Source organism: Dendrobates tinctorius, unplaced genomic scaffold, assembly GCF_039654945.1.
Source record: "Dendrobates tinctorius isolate UK_male_01 unplaced genomic scaffold, ASM3965494v1 ptg000012l, whole genome shotgun sequence".
Lineage (NCBI taxonomy): Eukaryota > Metazoa > Chordata > Amphibia > Anura > Dendrobatidae > Dendrobates > Dendrobates tinctorius.
Window position 1 is genome coordinate 4,835,680 of NW_027361680.1, and position 11,214 is coordinate 4,846,893.

Consider the following 11,214-nt stretch of genomic DNA (forward strand, 5'->3'; position numbering starts at 1 on the left):
GAAATCGCTGGTCAACTTTTAACCCTTATAACTTCCTAAGAAAAAAAAATTTTGTTTCCAAAATTGTGCTGATGTAAAGTAAACATGTGGGAAATGTTATTTATTAACTAGTTTGTGTCACTTAACTCTCTGGCTTAACGGAATAATAATTCAAAATGTGAAAATTGTGAAATTTTCGCCAAATTTCCGTTTTTTTCACAAATAAATGTAAACGTTATCGGCCTAAATTTACCACTAACATGAAGCCCAATATGTCACGAAAAAACAATCTCAGAATCGCTAGGATCCGTTGAAGCGTTCCTGAGTTATTACCTCATAAAGGGACACTGGTCAGAATTGCCAAAAATGGCCAGGTCATTAAGGTCGAAATAGGCTGGGTCATGAAGGGGTTAAAAATATCTGGGAGATGGCAACCGGTTCTTTAAGACCAGCAGTAGCCTCAACATGTACGGCCAGGTCCATGATGATCTGGTTGGACCAGTTAGAGTCCCAGTTGAAACAAGGAATGTCTAGGCAGACAATTCTTGGGGTCCTACCAGTAATCCAGGAGGCCGCAGCCTTCCTAGCAGACGCCTCTGCGGATGCGGTAAGAATGGCTGCCAGGGCAGCAGGACTCTCTAATGCGGCTCGTAGAGCCCTGTTGCTAAAGTACTGGCAGGGAGATATTCAATCCAGAGCAATTGTCAGAGACACCGCACTGCACTTGCTCATAGAGCCAGTGCGCGTGTCCTGAGTACAGAAGCAGTGCTAAAAGATACCTGTAGAGACGGGCAGCAGAGGTGACCATGCATGCTTCAGGCTAATAGTGTCAGGGTCCAGTCAGCGCTGGAAGGTAAAGAGGCATAGGACCTGCGGACAATGAAACTGAATAATGTGCACGGGACCTATGGTCATGTGACTGCAAGGGGGTGGGGCTTAGCGTCCTGTATTCAGATAGGACAGGACACCATACAACAACTCAGAGTCAGGCAAAACAGAGGTCACAGCAGTACGGGCAAACGAGGTACAGGAGGGACAAACAGACGGGTAGTCAGACAGCGCCAAAGGTCATACACAAAAGGGCGACGTGGTACCAAGGGGACGAGCAGAGAGAAGTCGGGTCACAAGCAGAGAGTCATACAAGAGAGGTAGCGCAGTACAAGAGGGTCAGGCAGAACTCGTAACAGGGACAGAACCAGATCACAACCGAACAAGCAAGCAAGATATCAGGCACAAGGCACACATATATACAAGAGGTCACTTAACTCAGCCGAGGGCAGGAGTATAAATGACACCGGACCCAGGTCCAGTGAGCACTAAATAGCCTTCTGCTGCCAGAGAGAGGCAGCACAATTAACCCATAGTCTAACCAGGACGGGTCAAAGCGAAATCCCATCCTGGATCATGACAGCAATACTCTGTACTATCCCGTGTGAGGGGTAATATTTATTCGGAGCAGTCCTGGATGAGCTGCTTGAGAGAGCCAGGGACGATAAGAAAAAAATTCCGAATATGTGGTCCGCATCCTACTGACGTCCATTCAATAGAAGAACATTCGGTCAGGGGAGAAGGCGCAATCCTTCACCTAATTGAGACTGTCCCAGATGGGAGGATAGAAGGAGAAGAGGTACGGGCTTCATGTTCAGGCGTTCGTCAAGAGAGCGAAAGTAACCAAGCCAATGACTAGCAATTCCCGTGGGGGGTAGACTGTCAGCCTTCCTCCCAGCATGGTTGCAGATCATCAATAGTGACTGGGTGCTGGACGTGATATCCACCGGGCTCAGATTGGAGTTCAGTTATCTTCCACGGGATACCTTTAAACAAACTCCATTAAGATCTTCGCCCCTTGAACAAGCGGCATTAGAGGAAGAAGTCTTGAGCCTGTGCCGGAAAAATGTCCTGGTGGAAGTTCCGGAATCAGAGAGAGGTAGAGGCTTCTACTCTCCCTTATTCCTGATCCAAAAACCGGATAAAACTTTTAGAACCATTATAAATTTACGTTCCCTCAATGAATTTTTGGTTAATCGCACCTTTAAGATGGAATCCATCAGTTCAACAATAAAGATGTTGTTTGAGGAGTGTTTTATGGCAGTCATGGATTTGAAGGACGCATACTATTATGTGCTTATCCATGCAGACTTCCAGCAGTTCCTGAGAGTAGCAGTTTCAATAGACGGTCTAATCTGTCATTTTCAGTTTAGAGCTCTCCCCTTTGGTCTCTCAGCAGCGCCCCGGGTATTTACGAAAGTAGTGGCCGAAGTCATGGCTCATTTGCGGGAGGCCGATATCTTGATTGTCCCGTACTTAGACGATTTTTCGATTGTGGGGAATTCTGTGGACCATTGTCTATCCCAGATGGAGAAGGCTAAATCCAGACTAGAGAGCCTCGGATGGATAATAAATTACAAGAAATCCCGATTTCAGCCCCTAAAAGTCCAAAAGTTCCTAGGCTTACTGTTAAATTCAGAAACCCAGCAGTGTCTTTTGCCATCAGATAAATTGGAACATATACAACAGCAGGTACTTCGGGCAATTAATAGATCCTCCATGACCCTCAGGCAAGCCATGTCTCTGTTAGGCTCTCTAACTCCGGCGGTCAGGTAGGCACAATTTCACACTAGATTCCTTCAGAGAGACGTCCTAGTTAGTAGCAGGGCATTAGAGGGGTCTTTACAGGGTCAGATATCTCTAAGCCGTTTGACTCTTACGTCTCTTAGATGGTGGCTCGATGACAGAAACTTATCCTCAGGGGTGCCCTGGGTGACGCAGATAACTCGCATAATAACCACAGATGCTAGCCCCTTGGGTTGGGGGGCCCATATGGGGGACATAGTGGTGCAGGGACATTGGGACTCCGATGCTGAAACCTCATCTAACCAGAGGGAGCTGTTGGCGATTGAGTTAGCAGTTAAAAAACTCATGTACCTACAGGGTCATCATGTGAGGATCCTCTCGGACAACCAGGTAGCAGTAGCCTATGTCAACCATTAAGGGGGAATATGTAAATATATGCAAAACACAAGCTGCGGAGACACCATCACATGTTTCTCAACGCAAGCAATGACTAGCCAGGTCTTTCCCTGGGAGGGAACAACCACGGGAAGGGCAGTCTCCAATGAAGGAAACCACCTATGCCAAAACATGGTATGCATCCACAGACAGCTGTTTCGGGGTATTGCCCCTCATCAGTGTGGAGTAGGAAACTGGCCAGTAGGAGCAATGCCTAGTAGAAGACTGTGAAAAATGAGGATTGTGTTGAGAAAGGTGATGATGTCTCCGCAGTGTTGGATGTTGATCTCCATGAGTTCATTCATCCTCATTTTTCACAGTCTTGTTGGAAGGTGAACCTTCGGCCAAATTTGAGGTCCAGAGCACTCTGGAAGAGGTTTTCATCCAGGATATCTCTGTACTTGGCCGCATTCATGTTTCCTTCAATGGCAACCAGTCGTCCTGTCCTTGCAGCTGAAAAACACCCCCATTGCATGATGCTGCCACCACCTTGTTTCACTCTTGGAATTATATTGGGCAGGTGATGAGCTCAGCCACAGTGATCTTGGGATTCTTCTTACCTCTCTCACCAAGGCTCTTCTCCCATGATTGCTCAGTTTGGCTGGACGGCCAGGTCTAGGAAGACTTCTGGTGGTCCCACACTTCTTCCATTTAAGGATTATGGAGGCCACTGTGCTCTTAGGAATCTTGAGTACTGCAGAAAGTCTTTTGTAACCTTGGCCAGATCTGTGCCTTGCCACAATTCTGTCTCTGAGCTCCTTGGCCAGTTCCTTTGACCTCATGATTATCATTTGGTCTAACATGCACTGTGAGCTGTGAGGTCTTATATAAGCAGGTGTGTGCCTTTACAAATCAAGTCCTATAAGTTTAATTAACACAGCAGGACTCCAATGAAGGAGTAGAACCATCTCAAGGAAATGGACAGCATGTGACGTAAATATGAATGTCTGTGCAAAGGGTCTGAATACTTATGACCATGTAATATTTCGGTTTATCTTTTTTAATAAATTTGCAAAAATGTGTACATTTTATTTTTTTCAGTCAAGATGGGGTGCAGAGTGTACATTAATGAGAAAAAAATGGAACTTTTTTGAATTTACCAAATGGCTACAATGAAAAAAAGAGTGAAAAATGTAAAGGGGTCATAATGCTTTCTGTACCCACTGTATCCAAAGAGTAGAGTACTACTAATGGTAGGGTATTGCTGCACTGGGAAGAAATTGTATAGTAATTCACAGGGTTTATTTTCTCCTATTATTTCTATGGTTTTATCACAAGATAATAAAAATCCTTTATAATACAAGAATAAGGGCAGACAGGACAAGAACATGCCTATAGCTAGTTTACATCTTTGGCCACTTTCTCAAGACTTACTTTGAGTTTTTGAGCCTTGAGAAAGTGTCTGCTGACGCAAAACAGCTATAACCTGAGCGTCATTTGTCTTCTCTGGTTTTATTCTTGTAAAGCACATTGGATATAGTAAATATATTGTGTTTATCTGACGAGTGCCGTGTTGTGAATTATTGTTGGCAGTCTCACTTGGTTACAGAGAACCACCATCAGAACCTGTTATTGTGCATGTCCTGGAATTTATCTATAATGACTGACACCAGAGAGTAGCGCCGACCATTTGGCTATAATATGTTATAAATTACTCCTGCACAGTCTGAATTGAAGAAGAGGGCAGATGCACTGCTTGCACAAGGCCCATGTGTCAGTGGGCACTACTGATAAAGTCATAGTTTCTTGACCATTTTCATTGTTTGCCTTGGGAACCTCTTCACCTTGAAAAGTATTGCAGTTAATAAATTTCTACCACTGGAAAACCTGTAAGATTTGTTAGATGTCCTGTGACGGCTTATTACATATGTATTATATCATATGAATTGCTTCTTTCTGAACTTGTGTTGCACAAACATTACATAGAGTTGTTGATCATATTCCCGTGTGAATGCAGAAATGGAAACTGGCATGGTTGCGATTTTCATGTGCCAGCTTTTACAACTGCAGGCCTTTAAGTTTTGTGGAAGTTACTTTATCAATTTCTCTCACAAGACTAAAGCCCCTGTAACACACAGCGATCTCGCTAGCGAGATTGCTGCTGAGTCACAAGTTTTGTGACGCAACAGCGATCTCACCAGCGAGATCGCTGTGTGTGACACTTACCAGCGACCGGCCCTCCTGCCGGGTATCGCTGATCATCCTGGAATGGCCAGGACATTTTTTTGATCGCTGGTCTTCCGCTGGCCAGCACGCATCGCTGCGTGTGACAGGCGGGAGAACAGCGAGCTGGCGCTGGTAACTAAGGTAAGCATCGGGTTTCTAAGTGGCGCGCAGCGCTTAGAAACCCGATGTGTAACTTGGTTACCAGCTCCCTGCACCAGCGCGATGGTAACTAAGGTACACAGTGGGTAACTAAGTGACGTGCGTCGCTTGTTACCCACGTGTCGCTGTTTGGCAGCTCACCAGCGATCATGTAGCGACACACCAGCAATCCTGACAAGGTCATATCGTTGTCGGGATCACTGGTGCGTCGCTATGTGTGACGGGCCCTCACACTTTTGAGGACTTCTGTTCACATGCTCGACGATCTATTAACCATTATACTGTATATTGACATCATGTATTACAAATGATCTATTCATCATAGGTTATTTTTTACTTGAAATATTTTTGGAGGGGTTTAACATTGATTTGAAAACAGAACATTCCAATTACGTTCAATAATAGCAATAAAAAAGCTGACGGTTGCTAATATTGAGTTGTCGTTAAGCATTAGATTATTAGTATAATCAGCTTGATGAGGTATTAATATAAGCTCTTACATGAACCAAATAATTATGTAAGTCTAGAGGAATGGAAAGAGAGAGAATGGGAAGGAAAATGAGATTGGGGGGGACAAATAAAACCCCACACGACTTATTGAAACTTCAGAGGAGACCACATTTAACACAACATTCTATTTTAAGCATTATTTTGTGACAACCAGATTGCCAGGTCATTCCCCTCACTGAATAATATCCAACATGTCCATTGGTGATGAAAAGCTCAGAGGCAATTGTTCTGTGCAATCATGTTTTCCATTTTCCTAATATTGTTAACCTCTTCCACCCATTCAGACAAAGTGGGAGGTTTGGGGGATTTCCAGTGGCATGGAATAATTTACTTAACCCTTTAGTGGCCACCAATATGTCTTTTTACTGACTTGCGTTGTAAGAGACTAGCATCCTCCGATCGGTGACATTCCTGTAGCTGCCGGCTGTACAGTATAGCTGACAACTTGCTGCATCAGCCACGATTTGTATTGGTACCGACTATAGTTGTTTAACCCCTTAAATGCTGCTGTCAATAATGACTACAGAATGTAGATGGATAACAGAGTGTGCGGGCTCCCTCTTCAACCCCATTTGCACCCTGAGAACTTGATTGTGTGACCTTGATGTTTTCTATGACGATTCATGGCCAAATAATGGCTTTAGAGTCTGCTGGCTACAGTGACCTGTTCACAAGTGATTAACATTTTGATAGTAAAAATAAATTTCATCATTCCTGTCATGCCACTTTGCATTAATTCCTGAAAGCACTTGAAGGGTTAATAAACTACCTGAAAACAATTTTGAATATATTGATGAATGCTGTTTTTAAAATGATATCACTTTTGGGGGGTTTCCAATATATAGGAACTGCAAAGTCACTTCAAAGCTTAATAGATCCCTAAAAAATAAGTTTTGTAAATTTCCTTAAAAAAATGAAACAATACTGTTTTTATACTTTCTAAAATGTGAACAAAATAAAACATTTTACAAATGGTGCTGATGTAAATAAAGCAGACATGAGGGAAATGTTATTATTATTGTTTTTGTGTGGATTAGAGAGGTAATCACGCAAAGTTTGAAAGTTGCTCATTTGTTTTGAATTTTTGTACAATTTCTGATATTTTTATAAATAAACGCAGAAAATATCAACATCAATTTAACATTATCATAAAGTACAATGTGTCCTGAAAAAACATTCTCAAAATCAATGCGATATGTTGAAGCTTTCCAAAGTTATTATAACATACAGCTCTGGCAAAAATTAAGAGACCACTGGAAAATTATCAGTTTGTCTGATTCTTCTTTTTATAGGTATATTTTTGAATAAAATGTAAATTGCTCTTTTATTCTATAAACTACTGACAACATGTCTTCGAATTTCCAAGCACTACATTTTGTATTTATTTTCAGAAAATGAGAATTGGTCAAAATAACAAAAAAATGCAGTGCTTGCAGACCTCAAATAATGCTAAGAAAACAAGTTCATAATCATTTAGAAACAACAATACTAATGTTTTAACTCAGGAAGAGTTCAGAAATCAATATTTTGTGGAATAACCATGATTTTAAATCACAGCTTTCATGCTTCTTGGCATGCTTTCCACCAGTCTTTCACACTGCTTTTGGGTGACCTTATGCCACTCGTGGTACAAAAATTTAAGCAGTTCTTCTTTGTTTGGTTTGATGGCTTGTGACTATCCATTTTCCTCTTGATTACATTCTAGAGGTTTTCAAAGGGGTTCAGGTCTGGAGAGTGGGCTGGCCATGACAGGGATTTGATGTGGTGGTCCTTCATTCACACATTGCTTGACCTAGCTGTGTGGCATGGCACATTGTCCTGCTGGAAAAAACAGTCCTCAGAGTTGACGAACATTGCCTGAGCAGAAGGACGTAACTCTTTTTCCAGGATAACCTTGTATGCGGCTTGATTCATACGTCCTTCGCAAAGATTAACCTGCCCAATTCCAGCCTTGCTGAAGCATCCCCAGATCATCACTGATCCTCCACCAAATTTCACAGTGGGTGCAAGACACTGCCTTGTACGCCTCTCCAGGTCTCCGTCTAACCTTTAGACGACCAAGTGTTGGGTAAAGCTGAAAATTAGACTCAGCTGAGAAGATTTCCTTACTCCAGTCCTCTATGGTCCAATCCTTATGGTCTTTGGCAAACTTCAGCCTGGCTGTCCTTTGCCTCTCATTGATGAAAGGCTATTTTCTAGCTTTACATGACGTGAGCCCTGCCTCTAGGAGCCTGTTATGAACTGTTTTTGCCTTGCTCTTCACCCCATCTGCCTTTTGCTATTCCTTTTGTAGGTCACTTGATGTCATCCTGCGGTTGCTGAGTGACATTCGAATAAGATGACGGTCATCCCGGTCAGTGGAGAGTCGTTTTTGCCCACTGCCGGTCTGTAGCTTTGTTGTCCCAATGTCTGCTGCTTGACCTTGTTGTAATGAACTGCCGTCTTAGAAATTTTAAGGATGAAGGCAATATGATGCTCACTCGATCCCTCTGCTAGTAAAGCCAGAATTGAGCCCTTCTTTTCCTCACTCAAGACTTTTCAACTCCTTTTGGTATGTGTAAAAGTTATTTTTTCATTCCTCGTACTTTTGGGATATTAAAAGGACTTGTTTTGCCATCCAGCTTGTCCTATTGCAAGAAGATTGTGAACACCACAGCAGGTTTTTTTATACTTTACTTTGTTAAATAAGATTTGGTTCAGGTGATCAGCTAATCAGAAGCACATTAAGTAGAATGAGGTGTACTCTGGTTGGAATTCAACACACTGGAATGGAATGGTTGTCAGACATGTAGAGAAGCTGAGTTTTATAAAACTGTGCAGTGGTCTCTTAATTTCAAAAATTTTGCCCAGTCACTAAGGGGTTAACTGCTGTTAGAACGTATCTTTCTTTGCCTTTGAGCTTGAATCTGGAGTAATGGAAAGTAGGCATGTTTGGGGGGAGTATGTGACTCAACTGCCAGTGAGACTCTTGTACAGTGAGAAAATTGAATTCCATAACCCACAAACCAATGGGCATTCCCACCATACATGTAACATAGACCTGGCTGCACTGCCAGACTACCAGCACAAGTCCGTCTCATAGAGGAAGATCCTATGTAGCGCAGTGAGACAATGGTACCATCTAGATAGAATCTTATAGTTTTTCTCCTGAGCACGACAAGTAATAGTTAATTTGTTGGAGAGTATGAATGCTTTTTGCCAATCCTCCTCTGAAATTTGACTACCCAATTCCTTCTCCCAAACCACAGTAAAAGTGTAGAGGGTCATTGCATGTGTCCTTCTGTTTTGCTTTGTATACAAGATAGAAATTTAGTACAAGGATCTATTTGAGTGATTAAGGTTTCAAACGGAGTAATTTCATTCTTCATACTAGTCATAGATATGTGACCTGAGCTGGAAAAATGCCACACTGGATAATTGACTATCAGTAAAAGAAGGAAAACAGCCTGATCCCATGGGAATGTGTCTCATTCTAACCCAAGCAGATCTGTCCCAGATTACGAATGAGCCCATACGAAAAGCGGCGAGGGGAATCTGGTTTGTCATACAAGAGCATTAATGGACCCAACCTTTGTGATATAGATGGTGAGATTAAGACTTGCTCATGTTTGCAAAAAGTGTTGAGTATTGGTAACTGTTTAGTTTGTACACGTATTTTGTTGATCCAAGGTAAAGTTGTGAGTGTCCAGGGAGAGAGATCCTCTTCCAGTTTCACCCATTTCTTATGTTCCACAAACCTTACGATGTACAATACAAAATAATATTGTGGTCCCGTGTTAGCCAGAAAAATAGATGTAAGTTCTTATGTCTCCCCCAAAAAATTGAGAAAAGTATTCAAGGAGTGATACCTTTATTGGCTCACCAGAGAAATTATATTTGCAAGCAAGCTTTCAGGGCTCAGAAGGCCCCTTCATCAGGCTTAATTAGAAGTGAATTACTGAGAATAGACGGCAACATTTAAATAGGAATTACAACAGGACATGAGGTGATACAGGCCAAGGAAATTAATTTAAGGTTTTTGTTACACATGCAGATGAGGTGGAAGTGTTCTATTAGAGATCTGAAGACCTTCTTGTGGAGATGTGTACTGTGTCCATGTAATGAGTCATGAACCCAGGTGTCAAATTGAGTCCTATTGTTAGAGATTGAAACATATTTATAAATTTGAACTCCCAAATTTTTCTTTCTGTCACTATTAAAATGACCTTTCAATATTAGGACTTTTAGATCTGCCAAGCTGTGTCCAGGTCTAGAAAAGTGTATTCCTACAGGCGTGTTCAGCTCATTTTTAATAGTATGTCTATGCAGATTCATCCTTGTTTGTAGTTTTTGCTTAGTTTCCCCGATGTATGTCCCTGCATTGCACCTTGTACACTGTATCATGTACACTACATTGGAGGATGTACATGAAAAAGAGGCCATGATCTTATAGCCCTGATTTGTGTTGGGTATGGGGACTTTATCTGTTGGTGATATGTGGGTGCAGGTCTTGCATTTCTTATTGTTACAGGGGACTGTGCCTGTCTCTGATGGTGATGCGAGGGCCCTTCTGACAAGTATATTCCTTAGGTTGGGGGCTGTTTGTAGGAGAGCAGTGGCAGTTCTGGGAATATTGCTTTCAGTCTGGTCTCTGTGGAATATGGGTTGGAGGTCAGCGCCAATTTTCCTTAAAATGTTCATGTGAGGGTTGTACGTGACCACAAGCGGCACCCTGTTGTTATCCTCCTGTATGCAACACACACTCACACTGTCACACATTCATACACTCACACACACACTCACTCTCACACTCACTCACACTAACAGTCTCACACTCACACACTCACGCAGCCTCTTGCATAGTACCACCAGCGGAACACCGTCACACTGCGCATGCGCAAATTCCATGTAGGCGCAGTGAATCATTCAGCTGATCCTGGCGGCAGATGCACGTTGTATCTACAGGCAGAGGAAGCCGGTCACATTAAAGGGTTTTCCCACAAACGAAAGTTCATTTTAAAAATGTTCTGTATCTGACCGTGTGCGGAGCATACCACATTTCCTGGGCAGGGGAGGAAGCAAAACACAATACTGACATTACAGCAGGGTATCACGGAGGATTCATTTTGTGAAGTAAAATATTTTACTGACTGTTTTTAAACAATATTTTACCTCACGAAATGTATCTCCTGCTGTAATGTCAGTATTGTCTTTTGCTTCCTCACCTGCCCAGGAACTGTGGTATGTTCTGTACACAGTCAGACACAGGGGTGAGGGAGACAGAGCACAGGGGGTAGACAGCTCAAACTGGACAGCACATAAGGGGAGAACACAGCATAGGAAGGAGAGAGACAGCAGACAAGGAGGATAGCACATGGGGCACACGGGTCAAAGAAGAGAGCACAGACAGGA